General features: G+C 41.4%; 1 pseudogene; it reads left to right on the forward strand.

The window, feature by feature from the left end:
- The first annotated feature begins 539 nt into the window (after window positions 1-539).
- On the forward strand, window positions 540-17,861 carry LOC141264633 (zinc finger CCCH domain-containing protein 15-like; annotated as a pseudogene).
- Window positions 17,862-20,930: the final 3,069 nt, after the last annotated feature.

Here is a 20,930-nt window from a genome sequence, read left to right on the forward strand (position 1 = left end):
CGTCGCAAGGTGATCTCCAAGGAGGTGTGGAGAATGTTGAGCCTGAACGTCATCGAGGAGTCTAAGAGCGGCTGATCCAGCCCCATTGTTCTTGTACCGAAGCCGGACAGAGAATAGCGCTTCTGTAACTATAACAGAAAACTAAGCAAAGTGTCTAAGTTTGACACCTATCCGACGCCTCGGGTTAATGAACTTATTGAAAGGCTAAAGCCTGCCTGGTACATCACTACCCTGGACTTAACAAAGGGGTACTAGCAAATTCTCTTGTCCCCAGGTGCCAAGGAGGAGAATGCCTTCTCTACACCTGACAGGTGTTTTCAGTACATTTGTTTGGTCTGCAGGAAGAACCAGAGGGCCATGTACAGGATCCTAGGCTCACACAAGAATTACTCTGCCATTTACCTGGACGACATTGTGATCTTCAACCCAGATTGGGGAAGTCACCTACAAAAGGTCCAGGTAGTACTGGGGGCACTGAGAAAGGCCGGGTTTACCATAAATAAAAAAAAAGCGCCATCGTAAAAGAAGAGGAAAAATACATGGGCTACGTCATTGGTAGGGGCGAAATACAGCCACAAGTGAACAAGGTGGAAGCAATCCAGAATTGCCCGCAATTGGCCTCCAAGAAACAGGTTCAGGTGTTTCTGGGAATCGTGGGATACTATGGGCGATTTATCCCGAATTTAGCCATGATAGCAGCACCCCTGGCCGACCTGCTTAAAGGTATGAAGATGGCTATGGCCAAGTGGTCTTCTAAGGCTGAGGTGGCGTTCCAGGAATTTAAGCTCACCCGGTGTAAGCAGCCGGTCTTGATGGTGCCGGACTTCAATAAAGAGTTTGTGGTCCAGATGGACGCCTCAGAGGTCGGCATAGGAGCCGTCTTATCCCAAGAAGTAAATGGGAAGGAGCATCCCATTTTTTATCTAAGCAGATAATTCTTCGCCTGCAAAAAGAACTATGCTATTGTGGAAAAAGAGTGCCTAGCCACCAAGTAGGCAATTGACACCCTGGGATACTACTTATTAGACCAGAAGTTCAGGCTAGTGTCAGATGAGATGGATGAGAGAAAAGATGGGGAAGAATGCCTGGATGACTAGGTGGTTTCTAGCACTCCAGGACTTTAGTTTTTCGTTGGAGCACAGGCGCGGAAAACTACATGGTAACGCAGATGCTCTGTCCAGACTTCCATGTTTAGCAAGTGAAGGTGCCAAAACCCCTGGCTTTGGGCAGAAGGGGGGATATGTGACAAAGTCACTGGCAGAATACTGAAGGGGAGATATGTTTCACTGAGGCTGATAGCTTCAGTGTTGTGAAACATGGAAGTCTTCTTCTGCATAGTAGGTGCAGAGAGGGTTAATCGGACATTTAAACAGGCATGTTTTATAGGTGAATGACCACAGTGCGGGCGGGAGGTCATTCACCATATCTCCACCCCAGGGTGTGGTCTGGGTTTTAAATAGCCAGCCTTTTCACTCAGGTGTTGTTCTGTGTGTGGAAGCTAGCTCCTGAGAGAGAGGAGCTTGTGTTCAGGTGCTAAACTGGACCGTGTGCTATTGCTAACCCTGAGTGGCCGGACCTCTGCCGAAGTAAGGTCTGTTCTGTTCCATATTAACTTTTTGTTTTCTATTATACCAGAAATGCTGTGTTTATATTATACACTTGGCCATGGTTTATGCTGTTTCTTATAAACAAATTCTAACAGTCTGTTCAGTAGGACTATCAGCTGTGTATCCACCTGACTTCTGCACAACACAACTGATGGTCCCAACCCCATTTACAAGGCAAGAAATCCCACTTATTAAACCTGACAGGCACACCTGTAAAGTGAAAACCATTTCCGGTGACTACCTCTTGAAGCTCATCAAGAGAATGCCATGAGTGTGCAAAGCAGTCATCAAAGTAAAAGGTGGCTACTTTGAAGAACCTAGAATATAAGACATATTTTCAGTTGTTTCACACTTTTTTGTTAAGTATATAATTCCACATGTGTTAGTTCATAGTTTTTATGCCTTCAGTGTGAATGTACAATTTTCATAGTCATGAAAATACAGAAAAATCTTTAAATGAGAAGGTGTGTCCAAACTATTGGTCTGTACTGTATATATAAATATATATATATATATATATATATCAGAGCTAGGCAGGCAGGCAATGTATGTGGCAGACTGCAGTGTATAATACAGCACAAGAGACTCCATTCCAGTTCTGTCTGCTGCTGCTGTTACAGATATTTCTACAAATAGACCAGGTACCAGGGGCCAGGGATAATTCTTTTTTTGATCTTAATCCTGATTATTTGGTTAAAAATCAATCCAAAGATCACCATTTTTCTGCTCCATTTGCTTATTGCCACAGCAGAATACAGACAGATTCTTTCCATATTACAGCGATCAAAATCCAGAAATTTGTAGTGAACGTGGAAAATATTGGCCTCCATTTAAATTTTGTTGCAGTGTGTCAGTGAAATTATTGACACCAGGTCGCTGTGAAAAAATAGTAACCTACAGGCCAGCTATTTAAAGCTGTGGTTTTCCGTCACACGTATCACATATAAGTTCACTCCAAATTCAGCCATTTCTGGCCTCCATGTAAATTTTGTTGCAGTGTGTCAGTGAAGTTATTGACACCAGGTCACTGTGAAAAAAAGTAACCTACAGGCCAGCTATTTAAAACTGTGGTTTTCCGTCACACGTATCACATATAAGTTCGCTCCAAATTCAGCCATTTCTGGCCTCCATGTAAATTTTGTTGCAGTGTGTTAGTGAAGTTATTGACACCAGGTCGCTGTGAAAAATAGTAACCTACAGGCCAGCTATTTAAAGCTATGGTTTTCCATCACACGTATCACATATAACTGCAGTTGAAATCCAGTCATTTGTAGTGAATGTGGAAAATAATGTTCTCCATTTAAAATGGGTAAGGCGCGTGGCTAGGGACGGGTAAGTGGACGTGATGGTGATGATGGTGTATGCAGAGGACGAGGCCGAGGTCGTTGGCAAGCTCAAATTGTGCCACAACAAACACCCACATCTTTTCACTTGACCTTCCTATCCCAATTCAAAGAGGACCGCAGAACACCACTATTGAACACAGAGCAGTGTGAAAAGGTTATTGGTTGGATAGCAGATAATGCTTCCAGTTACTTAGCCACAACCGCCACCACCCTGTCTTCCACACGGTCAGGTCTCAGTAGCTATGAGTCTAGACTGCATATTCCTCACCCTGATCCTCCTTCTTCCCACCATGCCAAGTGCCCGGAGACAATTGATCCCACACTTGGACACTCCAAAGAGCTGTTCACTTTTCCATTTATAGATTTGAATTTCTCGCCCGGTCCACTTGAAGTGGAGCAAGAAGAGATCGCACGTAGCGATGCCCAAATATTTGAGCAGCCATGGTCATACGAAGGCGACGGTGGGATACTGTCACAAGTAGATGATGATGAGACACAATTGCCAGAAAGTCAGGAGGAGGACCAGGGTGCCGAAGTGGAAGATGAGGTGGTGGACGATGAAGTCACTTACCCAACCTGGCAAGGTGACATGGAGAGCAAGGACAGCAGCACACAGGGGGACGGAGGCATAGAATCACAACAGGCAAGAACAAGCAGTGTGGTGGCCGCAGACAGAAGGTGGGCAACTGTTCCCCGTAACATTAACAAGACGGAAGTTGCCAGTACAACTGTTAGGTCTTCCAGAATCTGGTTGTCTTTTAAAGATTCTGCAAATAACCCCAAAAAGGCCATTTGCACCACCTGCCAGGCCAGCATCAGCAGGGGTAGCAAAGCTAGCAGCCTGACCACCACCAGCATGATCAGGCACATGGCAGCAAAGCACCCGACTAAGTGGGCCGAATCCTAGGGTCCAGCAACAGTGTCTGCGGGTGACAGCACTGCTTTTTCCACTGTTGTGCATGCACGCCAATCCCATTTCCATGGCGCATGCCAATATGCCTCCCGCCCTGCACCTGTCGTTGGACACTCTCATCTAGCACCATCAGTAAGCACGTCCACATCCTTGTCCCAGCGCAGCGTTCAGTTGTCCATACCCCAGTCCTTGGAACGCAAGTGCAAATATGCAACTAATGCCCCACAGACCACGCTACTAAATTCACACAATTCGTGACTGCTTGTGCTCGAAATGTTGCGTTTTAGGCTCGTGGAGACTAAAGTTTTCCACAACCTGATGGCGGCGGCTGTCCCTTGGTATTGGTCCCCAGCCGCCACTATTTCTCCCGGTTTGCCGTCCCCGCATTAGACAAGCAAGTGTCCCACAACATTAGCCGTGCCCTCAACAATGCAGTTACTGGGAAAGTCCACCTAACCACGGACACGTGGACAAGTGCTTGTGGGCAGGGATGGTACATCTCGCTGACGGCACACTGGGTTAACATAGTGGAAGCAGGGAACCAGTCAGACCTTGGAACAGAACACGTCTTCCCGACGACAAGGATTGCGGGCCCTAGGTCAATCAGATTGACCCCACATTCTAAAGCTCCTGCTCCTCCTCCTCCTCTTCAGCATTCATCTCTGAAGTGACCACATCAGTCACAAGCTGGAAGCACTGCAGCACTGCCTCAGTCAAGCAGCAACAGGCTGTGCTGAAGCTAATATGCTTAGGTGACAAACCACACAAGGCTGAAAAGTTGTGGACAGCTCTGAAAGAACAAACAGATCTGTGGTTGACACCGCTGAATAAACAACCAGGCATGGTCATGTGTGACAATGGCCAGAACCTGGTGGCGGCTCTGAGGCGAGGCGAGCTCACACACGTACCATGCCTGGCCCATGTGCTTAACCTCGTGGTTTAGCGGTTTCTCAAAACCTACCCGGATCTGTCGGATCTGATTGTCAAAGTACGCCTCCTGTGTGCCCATTTTAGAAAGTCAGCTACAGCTTCCACCACCCTTGCCGTGCTTCAGCAGCATTTGCAACTTCCAGCTCACCGACTAGTGTGTGATGTCCCCACGAGTTGGAACTCTACATTGCAGATGTTGGGATGGATATGTGAGCAGAAGAGGGCAGTTGTTGACTACCTGCATAAACAAGGCCATCAGTATTCACATCAGACTCCACACATAAAACCTCAGGAGTGGACTATATGTCAGACATCTGTACCATCCTCCAAAACTTTGAGGATTCCACCAAAATGGTGAGAGGCGATGACATCATAATTTGCATCATCATCCCTTTTCTCTGTCTTCTGAAACACTCTCTGCTCTCAATTAAAGAGGATGAATTTCAGGCGGAGCATGATGAGATTGAGCAAGGAACCATACAGGGTGATTACACACAGCCCAGCCCCATCTCATCCCAAAGTGGATTTGATGAAAATGAGAAAGAGGTGGAAGAGGAGCAAAATCAGGAGCTAGTTTCCTGAGCTATAGATGGTAATACCTGCATAACTGCCATACCGTCTGTTCAGCATGGATGGCCTGAGGACAGGGAGGAGGAGGAAGAGGAGGAGGATGAGGAGGAGAGCATGGTCAGTCGTCCTCTTGGTGAGAACACGGAAGTCTTGCCTCTTTGCAGTCTGGCACACATGGCTGAGTAAATGTTATGCTGCCTTTCCCGTGACTCTCGTGTTGTCCAAATTTTGGCTGACAGTCATTATTGGTTGGTGATACTTCTAGACCCATGCTATAGGGAGAACTTTATGTCTCTTATTCCTTTGCAGGACAGGCCTAATAAAATGGGGCAGTATGGGAAGGCCCTTGTTGTGGAATTAGTGAAAAAATTCCCATCTGAAAACGCTGGCAGCAGAGTTCACAGTTATTGGACAACCAAGAAGTACAGGCGAGAGAGCCGCAAATGCAATCCAGCAGAGGCAGAGGAACACTGTCAAAGTTCTGGGACAGTTTTCTCAGACCCTTCCATTGCACAGGCACTGAGGCGGGGGGGTACTCTCACAAGGAGTGCAAAGTTTCGGAAGATGGTGAGGGAGTACCTTGCCGACCGTACCATTGTCCTCCGTGATTCCTCTGTGCCTTATAATTATTGGGTATCCAAGCTGGACACATAACATGAACTGGCTCTCTATGCCTTGGATGTCCTGGCATGCCCTGCCTCTAGCATTTTGTCACAGCGGGTTTTTAGTGCCACCGGTGGAATTATAACTGATAGGCGCATTCGCTTGTCAACTGAAAATTCTGATAGGCTGACTCTTATAAAAATGAACTAGGGCTGGATTGGGCCAGACTTCTCAAAACCACCGAATGATAGCAGCGTAACAAACTCAAATACTGTGTCTTTTTTTTGGGAGGTCTAATTCTATTCCCATTCACCTCTTTCTTCACACCCAGACATGGGTATACGCTTCCTGATTTTGTCTATTTGCTCTTGTCCTCCTGCTTCTCTGCATCCTCATCCTCCACCCCCATATTACCACCATATGTACTATATCAACATATTTAGGAGGCTCTCTGACCTCTATGTCTCTTGCAAGGGGCATTGGAGTTCCTCCAAATTTTTGGCAGCCGTTGCTTCACTACATAGGCAAACAGTATGGGAGACCCACTTCCTAATAGTGGGAACATTGTTTTTAGGAGGCTCCTTGACCTCTAAGTCTCTTGCAAGGGGCATTGGAGTTCCTCCAAATTTTTGGCAGACGTTGCTTCACTACATAGGCAAACAGTATGGGAGACCCACTCCCTAATAATGGGAACACTGTTTTTAGGAGGTTTCCTACCTCTACATCTCTTTCAAGGGACATTGGAGTGCCTCCAAATTTTTGGCAGCCCTTGCAGTAACTGCATATGCAATAACAGTATAGGAAACCCACTCATTAATAATGGGAACAACAAAGCATAGCAGGGTAATGGCTCTCTAACAATACCGAGGGCCGACTGCTGGCCCTATAAAAATAGTCTTTGTGACTTTCAGAGTCCCTCCATCATAAATGAAACAGGATGTGTCTGATGATGTGTCACACACCACATGGCCAGATAAGATTGTAAAATGTTAAAATGACATTTCTTAGTGAATGCATTTGTCTTGGTTGAAAGCAATGCAAAAGTGCAAAAACGCATCAAAAACGCTATGTGTGAACATAGCCCAAGGAGTGGAGGAGCATTTTTGTTTTTGGCTATTTATTTTGTCTTATATACAAGTCATTACCCTGGAAAGGATGTTCTTTAACATATTTCCCAGGAAAATCCATTTTGGTTTTGTTTTCGTATGTTTTATTGTGAGTCCGTAAAAGTGGCATAATACCTCTGACAACGTTGTTGACAGCAGTGACCTGGAAGTCAAAATGCTTCCTGGGGTCTTCCCCATGCTGTTCCCATGTCATATGAGCAGTATTCACGTCAATTTGGGTAATTTTTAGGCCCTCTGCAGACCACCAGGGGGAGCCACTAGAAAAATGCTCGAGTTTCCCATAGACTTACATTGGGCTCGTTACTCGGACCGAGCACTCAAGCATTCCAATTTGCTCTACCCGAGCAACGAGCATTTTAGTGCTCACTCATCACTAATGGTTGGTTTTTCTGGTCCTTCGGAAGTTTATTTAAATGTGAAACAATCATATCTGGTATATATCACTGCCTCCATCATTAGATTGGATTTTGTACACTTTTTAAGGTTTTCTACATTAGAGGTGGTTTTTGAATGCTTCCATTAGAGACATATGATGGTGCGTGGTTGGCACCATTTGTGTTTGTTCTATGATGGCAATGAAATTTGGGCAAATTATACATATTATTGTTTTTCATAATTCGCTGAGAGCCAATTCAGCACAGTGGATCCCAGCTTACGCCTATTTTTCTAAATAAGAAAAAAACTAAAAATATACACCACTTGCATTTTTCTTCTACACATTCGTCTTTGAGTTAAATTGAGTAGAAATTCTGCATCGGGAACAGAACATCAGCACCTGTGGCAAACTTTCGGGAATCTTTCTCCTTTCTTAAGCCAGTGTCAGGCATTTAAAAACTTTAATACTGAAAAGAGTTAAAGGCGTTGTCCACTATTTGGACAACCCCTTTTCAATCACTATATGTCCCCATAAAAAATAATAGCACCTGTGCTTACCTCTGGTGCTGGCATAATTCCAGCAATGTCAGTACCTGCTCTTCTGGGTCTCAGGTTACACTGTTATCTCACACGAGCCCTGCAGTCAATCAGCAGCTGCTTTATGCTCACCTCCTTCAGATATAACTGGCATGTGGAGGAAGTAATAGAGCAGCTGTAGCTCTCTTTTTTTCTGGATGTCAGTTTTCTCTGAAGGAAATGAGAGTGAAGTGACTGCTGATTGGCTGCATGGCTCACATGACATAATGATGTCATGAGAGCCTCAGGAGAGCAGGCAGTGACATTACTAGATCGGCACCCACACAAGAGGTGAGTATAGCTGTTATTATTTTACATAGGTGAATATAGTGGTTGAGAAGGGGGTTCTCAGAGTAGTGAGCAATCCTTTAAATACTTTTTATGAGCATTTTTCTACTTGCCAATTGACTTAATTTTCAAAATTTCATAGTATTTTCAAATTATTTTGTATATTATTTGCCGTTGAGGTCTGTATTTCAGATCAAAAACTATTTCTTATTCCGTCTTTTTTTATATCATAGTCTTGTACATAGAAAAAATATATAATTCATCAATAACAATTTTTACGTTAACACTGATTCAGTTGCACAAAAAATTCCCATTTATATTTCTGATCTTGTGGTCAATCTATCTGGTTAATCCTATTTCATAAAGCCTTTATTTCTATTATTTGAGGCTTGTATTAGGTTACTCATCAAAAGAAAATCTTAATATTGGAGTCCATTATATGTCATTTTTGCTGATCTTTATTTACACAACATTTCAATAACCCATAATTAGGATTCAGAAGGCCTATAATTTATCTTAACATAAAACAAGGTATAAGGATAACAAGCATATATTATGGTTTTATAAAGGAAACAAAGTGTCCATTCTCCACTAAGTAAATAGACAGGGGTTCAGTGCATCTAAACAAAAGAAAAGTTGTCAGTATAGTAATCTGTAATGTGTCTCTTGTGGTTAAGTTAATAATATAACCATATGTCCATATGTCTATTAGCCTTAATCCTGGGAAATCCGTAAGAAGATGGAAATACTTAATCTTTTAATTCTAACACTTCCAATAATCTATAGGATTCACAGTACAATTCTATAGGATTCAAGTTATATTTAGGAAAAAGCCTTAGCTTGTTAGTTACCAAACTGAAGCATTACCAGCATCATTATGAGCAGGGGAAAATATGCTAAAATTAAATTCTTGTTCAAAAGGAAGAACGGAACGGTGGAAGAGAAAAGTAGTTAGTAGTGATGGGCGGACCCATGGTTGTTCGAGTCCATCAAGTTCGGCTAAACTTTAACCACTTCGCACCAGAGCCTGTTTTTGCCTTCGTGACCGGGCCAATTTTTTCAATTCTGACCACTGTCACTTTATGAAGTAATTACTCTGGAACGCTTCAACGTATTCCCCTGATTCTGAGACTGTTTTTTCGTGACATATTGTAATTCATGATAGTGGTAAAATTTCTTTGATATAACTTGCGTTTATTTGTGAAAAAATCAGAAATGTGGCGAAAATTTTGAAAATTTTGCAATTTTCTAACTTTGAATTTTCATGCCCTTAAATCAGAGAGATATGTCACATAAAATAGTTAATAAATAACATTTCCCACATGTCTCCTTTACATCAGCACAATTTTGGAACCAAAATTTTTTTTTGTTAGGGAGCTATAAGGGTTAAAAGTTGACCAGCGATTTCTCATTTTTCCAACAAAATTTACAAAAACATTTTTTTAGGGACCACATCATATTTGAAGTCACTTTGAGGGGTCTTTATGACAGAAAATACCAAAAAGTGACACCATTCTAAAAACTGCACCCCTCAAGGTGCCCAAAACCACATTCAAGAACTTTATTAACCCTTCAGGTGCTTCACAGGAATTTTTGGAATGTGGAAGAAAAAAATTAAAATTTAACTTTTTTCACAAAAATGTTACTTTAGACCCAATTTTTTCTATTTTCACAGGAGTAACAGGAAAAAATGGACCCCAAATTTTTTTGTACAATTTCTCTTGAGCGTGCTGATACCCCATATGTGAGGGAAAACCACTGTTTGGGCGCACTGTAGGGTTCGGAAGGGAAGGAGCGCCATTAGACTTTTTGAATATAAAATTTGTCTGAATAATTAGCAGACGCCATGTTGCGTTTGGAGAGCTCCTGATGTGCCTAAACAGTGGAAACCCCCCACAAGTGACACCATTTTGGAAACTAGACCCCTTAGGAAACTTATCTAGATGTGTGGTGAGCACCTTGAACCCCAAGGTGCTTCACAGAAGTTTATAATATTGAGCTGTAAAAATAAAATTTTCACATTTTTCCCACAAAAACGTTTTTCATCCCTTAATTTTGCATTATCATAAGGGTAATAGGAAAAATTGCACCATGAAATTTGTTGTGCAATTTCTCCTGAACAAGCTGATACCCCATATGTGGAGGCAAACCACTGTTTGGGCGCACGGCAGGGATTGAAAGGGAAGGAGCGCCATTTGACTTTTTGAATGTAAAATTTGTCTGAATAATTAGCGGATGCCATGTTGCGTTTGGAGAGCTCCTGAAGTGCCTAAACAGTGGAAACCCCCCATAAGTGACACCATTTTGGAAACTAGACCCCTTAGGGAACTTATCTAGATGTGTGGTGAGCACCTTGAACCCCAAGGTGCTTCACAGAAGTTTATAATTTTGAGCTGTAAAAATAAAATTTTCACATTTTTCCCACAAAAATGTTTTTCATCCCTTAATTTTGCATTATCATAAGGGTAATAGGAAAAATTGCACCATGAAATTTGTTGTGCAATTTCTCCTGAACACGCTGATACCCCATATGTGGAGGCAAACCACTGTTTGGGCGCACGGCAGGGTTTGAAAGGGAAGGAGCGCCATTTGACTTTTTGAATGTAAAATTTGTCTGAATAATTAGCGAACGCCATGTTGCGTTTGGAGAGCTTCTGAAGTGCCTAAACAGTAGAAACCCCCCACAAGTGACACCATTTTGGAAACTAGACCCCTTAGGGAACTTATCTAGATGTGTGGTGAGCACCTTGAACCCCAAGGTGCTTCACAGAAGTTTATAATATTGAGCTGTAAAAATAAAATGTTCACATTTTGCCCACAAAAACGTTTTTCATCCCTTAATTTTGCATTATCATAAGGGTAATAGGAAAAATTGCACCATGAAATTTGTTGTGCAATTTCTCCTGAGTACGCCGATACCCCATATGTGGGGGAAAACCACTGCTTTGGTGTACGGCAGGATTCGGAAGAGAAAGGAGCGCTATGTTGGCTGGGATAGGTGGCAGACACCATGTCACATTTGAAGAGTCGCTGACATGCTGAAACAGCAGAAACCCCCACAAGTGACCCCATTTTGTAAACTACACCTCTCAAGGAATTCATCTAGGAAAGTAGTGAGTATTTTTTAATTTTTAAATTTATACCATTGGACAGTGAATAAAGCATAATTATATTTTTACCACAAAAAAATGTTTTACCCTCAGATTTTACATTTTCACACAGGGCAATGGGTAAAAATGGTGCCGAAATGTGTCACACAATTTCTTCTAAAAGTTGCAATACCCCATATGTGGCTGTATCGTACCGCTCAGCCATACGGCGAGATCTTGGGGGGACGGAGTTCTATTTGACAATTGGAGAACAAATTATTGTAAAATAGGCATTTGGATTTGGGAGCACAAAATTTTCTGAATTTCTTTTGGGGGGCAAGGGCCATTTCGCTTTTCCAGAGCCTTTCTGCAACCAGTAACTTGGAAGTCCCTTATATTTTTAACAGATGACAGACCTGAGTGGTGACTAGCTTTTTTTGAGGACTGAGTTGAAGCTTTTATTGGGAACATTTTATGTAACATTTATGCGGCGCTCTAGGCTGAGCACTTACATCGGGGTTTCCATCTAAATTTCCAAGTGATATAATTCAGATGAAACCCCTGCGGGATCCATTCACTGTAATGAGGCAGCAGAGTTACTCTGGACTCCGTCTGGCCTCTGTTTAGCGGTGTCCTTTTTTTCAGAAGTGCACAAAACTGTGGCCAACCGCACTTTTATGCACGCCTAAAACAAATGACACCGTGGGATCCCAGGCTAGACGGCGTCCACAGTAGCCTATATCTGCCTCATTACAGGGAATCTTCTGTCATGGGTTCTGGCTGAATCACGTATTTCAGAGATTTACACGGAAACTCTGGTGTAAGTGCTCAGCACAGAGCGCAGGATAAATGTGAGCAGAGCCTTACTGCGATCTTTCGGAGACATAATAAACAAATCAGTAGCAGGTGAAGAATTGGTTTTATTTATTTTTTTACGCCGTTCCTAGTGTGATATAACTGATTAGATTACTTTATTCTTCGGGTAGGTGCGATTATACAGATACCAGATTTATATCGGGTTTTTATGACTGACAGCTGTCACACACTAAAAGACGCTCTTTTTTGAAAATTCTAGTTTTTGCATCGCCATATTTTGAGAGCTATAATTTTTCCATATTTCGGCCGACAGTCATGTGATGGCTTGTTTTTTGCGGGACGAGTTGACATTTTTATTGGTACCATTTTTGGGTACGTGACATTTTTTGATCGCTTTCTATTCCGTTTTTTGGGAGGTAAAATTAACAAAAACCAACAATTCATGAATTGTTCTTTGAGGGTTTTTTTTATGCCATTCTGCGTGTGGTAAAAGTGATCAGGCAGCGTTATTCTTCGGGTCAGTACATTTACAGCGATACTACACTTACTGTATTTTTTTTTATGTTTTGGCGCTTTTACACAATAAAACAAATTTAGAGAAAAAAATATTTTTTTTGCATTGCTTTATTCTGAGCACTATAACTTTATTATTTTTCGGCTGATGGAGCTGTATGACGGCTTGTTTTTTGCGGAACAAGATGACATTTTCAGCGGTACCATTTTTATTTCTATTTTGCTTTTTGATCGCATTTTTTTCCACTTTTTGTTTGGCGATATGAAGAAAAAGCATATTTTTTGCTCCGTTTTTTTATTTATTTTTATTACGGTGTGCACAGAAGGAGTTAATTAGTGTGACAGTTTTATAGCTTGGGTTGTTTTGGACGCGGCAATACCAAATATGTGTTCTTTTTTTGGTTTTGTAAAAATATACGGATTTATTGGTTTAATATTTTATTTATTTATTTTTATTTATTTTGTGATTTTTTTTTTAACAGTTTAAAAACTTTTTTTTTTACTTTTTTTTACATTTTTACTTAGTCCCTGTATGGGACATTAATTTTTATTTTTCTGATCACTGATCTCATGTAATGTAATAGACATATATTACATTACATGAGATCTTCCCTGACTGTTTCAGTCAGAGTCTCCTGTCTGGCTCAGCTGCATGCTGAGCCTGACAGGACACCATATATGGCAGAGCTGGAGGCGGTCATGTGACCTCCAGCTGCCATAGCAACCCCAGGTCCTGGAAGGAATCGGAGGTCTTCGGAGAGGTAAGTAAGACGACCCCCTCTCCTCGTGCTGTCTCCTATATGCCGCGATCACTATAGATCGCAGCATATAGAAGACAGCAAAGGGTTAACATCACTGGGACCTGATCCAATCAGGTCCCGATGATGTTCCCTGTCAGAGCTATCGCTCTTCACCGGAATCGCAGCGCTTGCAGGACCCTGGGGGTCCTGAGTGCTGCGAGACCACCCACCGTTTTTAAACGTCCGCACTGCACAGAGCCCCGGCAGCGCGGCCGTTTATATACAGTGGGCGGCGGGAACCGGTTAAAAAAGTTCTGTTCAGGTACCACAATGGTACCCAAACTTGAACCCGGACCCCATTCAAATGAATGGGGGACCCGCCATCCGGTGTTTCCCACACTATCATCTGTGTGGCAGTGCAAGAAACAACTGCTCTGATCGACAGTAACCTTACACGTTAACAGTGGTCAAAGCGCTGCATTTCCCACGCTTTCACACAGATGACAGCGTATGAGCCAGCGGCTGATTAGAATATTCACCAGCCGGTGCGTGTACATAGTTATAATAATGTCAGTGAGATAATTAGTGCAGTGCATGTGTATTTTACTCTACATGTATTTAGCTAATAAATAAAATAAAAAAATGGTGTGGGGTACCCTCTATTATTGATAATCAGCGCAGATAAAACTGACATCTGCGGGCTGCAGCCTTCAGCTATCAGCTTTATCTTGGCTGGTTCTCAAAAATAGAGGGGTCCCCACACCGTCTTTTTTTTCATTATTTAAAAAAAATAATTTTAAAAAAATGGCGTGGGGTGCCCCCCATTTTTGATAACCAGCCAAGCTAAAACGAAAAGCTGGGGGCTGGTATTCTCAGACTGTGAAGGGTCCATGGATATTGGCCATCCCCAGCCTAAAAATAGCAGCCACCACAGAAAAGGCGCATCCATTAGATGCATCAATTCAGGCTCTTTGCCTGCCTCTTCCCACTAACCCTGGTAAGCTTGCAAGTGGAGTATTAGTTTTGGAGTTGTCAGCTTTGTAATGTAAACTGATATCATGCCCATGGGTTAGTAATGGAGAGGTGTCTATAAGACACCCCCCTTGCTAACTCCACGATCAAAAGTAAGAAAGACACACACAGAAAAAAAAAGTCATTTCATTGAAAAAAACACTCCTCCACAATAACCTCTGTGAAGAATATTCAAGATAATCCCATGTCAATCATTGTGCCCTGTTTGGCGGAGATTATAGAGATCTTCAATGTACAGTATAATTTGACACTCCTGCAAGGGAGGGGGCCCAGAGGCAGAGAATGACATATCTCACAGCAGCTGTGAGCTGCACAGGACGACCCCCTGTGTACACTCATGCCATGCAGTCCTTTGTGTCAGATATTATAATTCAACACCAAATTATGGGAATATGATACATCCCACCACTGCCACCAATGTGAGGAAATGGCAGCAGAGAGACCCCGCAGAATCCCACCGCTGCCACCAATGTGATGAAATGGCAGCAGAGAGACCCCACAAAATCCCACCACTGCTACCATTTGTGATTGATCCACACCTCGATACCCGCCTGATGTCACTAGTATGTCAGATGGACCACATGATACGGCTTTGCCCTTTGCACTAACGTGACGTTCCACACCCCCTCGAGGATGTGTAAGGTCAGATTGGTACAGTTCTACACAGACACCCCCTGTCCACACGGGTACAGGAAGGCACCAGGGAGTTAGAAGAGGTGGCCCACTCAGTCACTGACGTGGCACCACACTCGATCACACCGCTAACAGGCTGAGAGGCTCTTTCACTAGCTCCAGTGAAGCAGAACCTTGTTGGCCTGGGAGAGCTGCCACCAGTTTCTATTAGATATAGCGGACTTATATCAGACTAGAAACCAGCCCGGAAGCATATTCGTCAGACCGAACAACGGACGTGAAAGTTCGTGGATCGAGATAAAAGAGCAGCCCAAGGTTAAATTATATATTTAATCACATTAGGAGCACACTAGACAATACACTATATACATAAAAGTTGTACATACACAATGGTCAGAGTTGCAAACACACTAGTAGTGGTACAAAAGATATAAGCAGGCCTTCCATCTGACTAGTAACTGATTCTTAAGTTCTGCTTATATCTTTTGCCTATATTTTTGCCCATACCGGAAAAGCTTGTTGATTGGCTGTGCTGCAGCCTTTCAACAAACTTTGCTTGGGCAGCCCAACCCGAACATTTACACAGACTTTACACAGAGAAGTACATGTTTAGTGTCCATACGCGGACACTAGGTGTCAGGTACGGACCCCAAACTTTCCCGTTGATTCACCCATCCCTAGTATTTAGATAAATAGATACATAAATTTATACTCGGGAGTCACTATTATAGGTGCAGGGGTTGCAGTCGCCCTGGAGTTTAAGGGGCCCAATAAGGTCCATTTGGCCAATATTACAAGTTCAATTTTAATACAGACCCATAAAAAGGGCACTGTTGAAGATTTTGCATTGGGACCCATGAGCTTCAAGTTACGCCACGTAATAGATAGATAGATATAACACTAAGAAGGTGGATACATATATTGCATATTGTATTTTTATACTGAGGATCACACTGCAGATATCTGAACATGTTCAGTCAACATTATTTAAGTTTGCTGAGTTTTTTAACAAAAGGCTAGCCATCTAAAAAATAACTCTTAAAGATTAACTTGATTAATGTGAGCTTGCAGTAGCGTGTCTGTGTCTACTTCTACCTCCTTTCCCCTCCTCTATCCATAGATATTTATGGGCAGCAACAGTCATTTCTTCCCTCGGGGAGATGAAAACATTGCTTAGTCTGAGGTCACTTTGGGGAATAAAAGCACATAATTGATATCAGTGTCGTGCCTCTCCACAAATGTGACCCAGATGGCCTCTGGAAAACCTGAAAATACCCTTGCAATGTACTGGAGAGCTGTGAAGGCAGCATAAGTAGTAAGCCTGGGACAGGTAATTATTGTTTTTTTTTTTATTTCAATCCATTTTCAGCTCTTAGAAGGATGCCACAAAATTGTAGCCATCTAGTATTTATTTTGCTTGTTTTGTGCTAATCACTCTTTGGGAAATTTGTAACAAATTACATTTTTTATGTATTGATTTGCTCATCTTCTTAAAATCCTACACGGAAGTTTCTAGTACATATCTGTGTAACATGAGGTGACTGAATATAAATACTTAGGCATTATTATTACTAATAAAACTCAACCCCACAAATACCTGAAATCAATTTCTAATATTAGTGAAAAAGTTTTTCCATGTGACTTTTCATAAAAACCTAGTGAAAACAATTATTATGCCTACATTTCTTTCTATTTGGTAGAGCATATATCCAAACATGACCCCAATCTTTCTTCTCAAAAGGTAAATTACATCATAGTCCTCATCTTGTTATAAACATAAAAAGTCAACTTTGCAATGCCCAACATTGTTTTTCTATACACTGAATAACCTCAGAGTGAGCTCTTATGTGAAGCAGGGAGTGCAGTCAGGACTGTGTGCACCACAATACCACCAAAGAAGGCCCAGCTCCCCAGCCAACGAAGAAGACCGACCAGAAGAAGAAGGAAAAGATTATAGAGGACAAGACCTTTGGCCTTAAGAACAAAAAGGGTGCCAAGCAGCAGAAATTCATGAAAAATGTCACACATCAGGCGAATTACAGGCAGCAGAACCCTCGAGTGGTGGTGCAGACTGAAGGTGAAAAGAAAACTCAAAAGGATGACAAAAAGAAAGATCTTAAAGAGCTTAATAAACTCTTTAAACTGGTAGTAGCTGCGCAAAAGGTCAGCAAATGTGCTGATCCAAATTCTGTAGTATGTGCTTTCTACAAGCAAGGCCAGTGCACAAAGGGTGACAAGTGCAAATTCTCCCATGACTTGTCTTTAGAAAGAAAATGTGAGAAGAGGAATGTTTACGTTAATGGAAGAGATGATAAGCTAGAAAAAGATACAATGGAGAATTGGGATGAGAAAAGACTGGAATAACTGGTGAACCAGAAGCACGGAGAAGCGGAAATGAAGAAACCTAAAACGCAGATTGTTTGTAAATTCTTCCTAGACGCAATAGAAAACAACAAATATGGATGGTTTTCGGTCTGCACTGGTGGAGGCGACACCTGCATGTACCGCCATGTGCTGCCTCCCGGCTTTGTATTAAAGAAGGACAAAAAGAAAGTAGAAAAGGAAGATGAAATTTCGTTAGAAGATTTGACAGCAAAAGAGCGGGCTGCCCTTGGGCCAAATGTCACCAGGATCACCTTAGAATCATTTCTCGCTTGGAAGAAAAGAAAGCGGGAAGATCGAATAGTAAAAGCTGAGGAGTAGTTTTGAGCGAGTATGTTCTATTAACCCTTTCGCCGAGTATGCTCGGGCCGAGCTCCGAGTATTTATAGCTGCTCGGTGATATGGTTGAATCGCTCCCGTGTGCATGATTTGCTACTGTTTGACAGTTTTATTACATGTGAGTAATGTCTATTTCTTACACATTCCTTACATGTAATAAAACTGTCAAACAGTTGCAAATCATGCACATGGGAGCTATTCAACCATATCACCGAGCAGCTATAAATACTCGGAGCTCGGCCCGAGCATACTCGGACAGAACATACTCGCTCAACACTACTGAGGAGGAAATGAAAAGGAGAAAGGCAGACTTTAAAGCAGGGAAATCCTTGGGGATCAGTGGTCGTGAAGTGTTTGAATTTAGACCTGAGCTTGTGAATGACGATGATGAAGAGGCGGATGACACGCACTAAGTTGCCGAGACAGATGAAGATGATTTGGACACATCCGATGTTCAAGATATTGACCTGAGTCGCTTTGTTCTGAAAGCTGTTGATGAAACGGGCCTCACCGTAGCCAGCCACGAGCGTTTTAGCACATACGTCACATCAACAGAGAGAGATGATTCAAAGCTAAGTGAAGCATCAGGCGGTGACTTGAGAAATGGGGAACAGACTGAATAACCTCAGACACTCTTCCTTATTCTGCAAGTTGCTCAACTTCATATTTGCATGAGTGTAACCTGTTGTCTTAGAATGCCGTTCGTTGGTCACACAACTTTTAATCACAGTTTGTAGATTAGTAAGGTTTGCCCCTCTACTAATGCGCTGTACTACTTGCTATTAAATGTTGCTCACAAAGCCTCTCATTTCAGTGAGACATGATCATATGCTAAATGTTTTTTGGCAAATGATAAGGGAATGTAAAACTATAAGCTAGTTTGGGAGGTTCGATAGCTGACTTTATTTCTAACATTATGAGAATTCTGGTCAACCAGACCCCTCAATTTGTTCATATTTTTAATGGCAACATTGCTACTGTATCTCTACACATAGATTTTGCTGTTGTTTTCTATTTTTATTTTTTGCCTCTAACGTTACTGAACTCAGATTAATCTTTGACCTCCAAATTTGCCTATATTGAAATCTGTGATAAATTAAAGCAATCTCACATAAAGAAAGAATTAATAAAAATCCCAACTGTCCTGAAAAATTTGTCTAAATTTGGGAGGATATTTTGCTTTGATAATAACTAATTTAAACATAAGTTTACTAAGAAGTATGTGAGTATAAATTCTGGTCGACTAATAAAGGTATACCTCATCACTTACGTTGACTTATTATTGTTTTTGACTACTTTTCTCAATGGTTGTATTTATGATTCTAATCTTTATTTATTGTGTAATCAACAATAACTCTGAATTGTGATTTCTACAATGTGCATTCTCAACTTTTAGTCAATAAATAATTGTTAAAATAAAGTTTAGATTAATTTGTAAGCAATATTTTACAATTTATCTTTTTTTAATAGTTATAATTTTGAGCATACCTATTTTATTTATCTTCACATTCACATCTTAATCTAATACCTAATGCAAAATACTGTATTAAAAACATAAATATTCAGAATTTGTTTTACTAGGGTCTCATCATCAGACAAAATTTGTGATTTTAGAGTTTCATAAGTATTTGTTTGTGCCAAAATTATTATTTTTTCAATATTGTTCAACTTATATATATTTTTTAACTTGTGATCAATAAACATAAGCATAAACACAGTGGGAGTTTCTGCTATAAAGGAGAATGAAGAAGGCCAAAAGTGCCATTTAAGTTGAGTCTTGTCAGGAAATAGGAGGTACCTCATCAGTTTGAGATGAATATTTTGGTTTCATTGCCATTAAATAAATATATAGCATCTGAAAAGTTTTAGATATAGAAGATCAAGTCTGCCAAGATTTGAGTTCACCAAATAACACAGATTTTAAATTGAAATTAAATTTGCATTGAACTTATTTGATACAAGGTAAATGTTTCTTATAATCCACTGGAATTATCTCAAGACCCCAAAGCATACTACACACATGGACAAAATTTTTGGTCCCCTTCTGTTAAAATAAGAAAACCCACAATGGTCACAGAAATAACTTGAAACTGACAAAAGTAATTTCCAATTTAAATTTACCTAATATATCAACCAATGAAAATCAGACATTGCTTTTGAATTGTGGTCCAAAAAATATAATGCAAATGGCCTGGACAAAAATGCTGGTACCCTTAATGTAATATTTAGTTGTACAACCTTTTGAGACTGCAGACAAATGATTTCTGTAACTCTCAATGTGACTTCTGCACCTGTCCACATGTATTTTGGCCTAGTCATCAAGAGCAAACTGCTCCAGCTGTCTCTGGTTTGAAGTGTGACTTCTCCAGACTGTATGTTTCAGCTCCTTCCACAGATGTTCAATAGGATTTTTATCAAGGCCCATTGAAAGCCACCTCAGAAAAATACAATGCTTTGAGGTTTTTAGGTGTGTTTGGGTCATTATCCTGTTAGAGGATCCTTGACCTGCAATTCAGACCAAGCTTTCTGACACTGGCCAGCACATTTCACTGCAGAAAACCTTGATAGTCATGAGATTTCATTATAGCTTGCACAGATTCGAGACTCTCTGCGCCAGGTGCGTCAAAGCAGCCATAAATATAACCGAGCCTCCTCCATATTTCAATGTTCTTTTCTTTATATGCTTCATTTTTGCATCTGTGACCATTTAGTGGTTGTGACTTGCCAAAAAGCACTAGGTTTGCTTCATCTGTCCAAAGGACATTCACCTAGAAGCTTTGTGGCTTGTCAATATATATTTTGAAAAATATCAGTGTCGCTTTTTTATGATTTGCTTTCTACAGTGTTTTTCTCCTAACTTTCACATCACCACCTTCTCACCTCTAACTTTAACATCTTTGCCTAAAATTTTCTTTCTCATCTTCTGAGACAACTCTCTCCTTAGCTTCTTTGGTCCATGTTCAGTGTGGAACACACCATCATACCAAACAGCACAGTGAATACCTTTCACCTCAAAAATGGGCAGACTCACCGAGTACAAGTTTGTAGACA

The sequence above is a fragment of the Phyllobates terribilis genome, unplaced genomic scaffold, assembly GCF_046119375.1.
Source record: "Phyllobates terribilis strain yellow unplaced genomic scaffold, ASM4611937v1 Scaffold_4__5_contigs__length_816908805, whole genome shotgun sequence".
NCBI classification, from domain to species: domain Eukaryota; kingdom Metazoa; phylum Chordata; class Amphibia; order Anura; family Dendrobatidae; genus Phyllobates; species Phyllobates terribilis.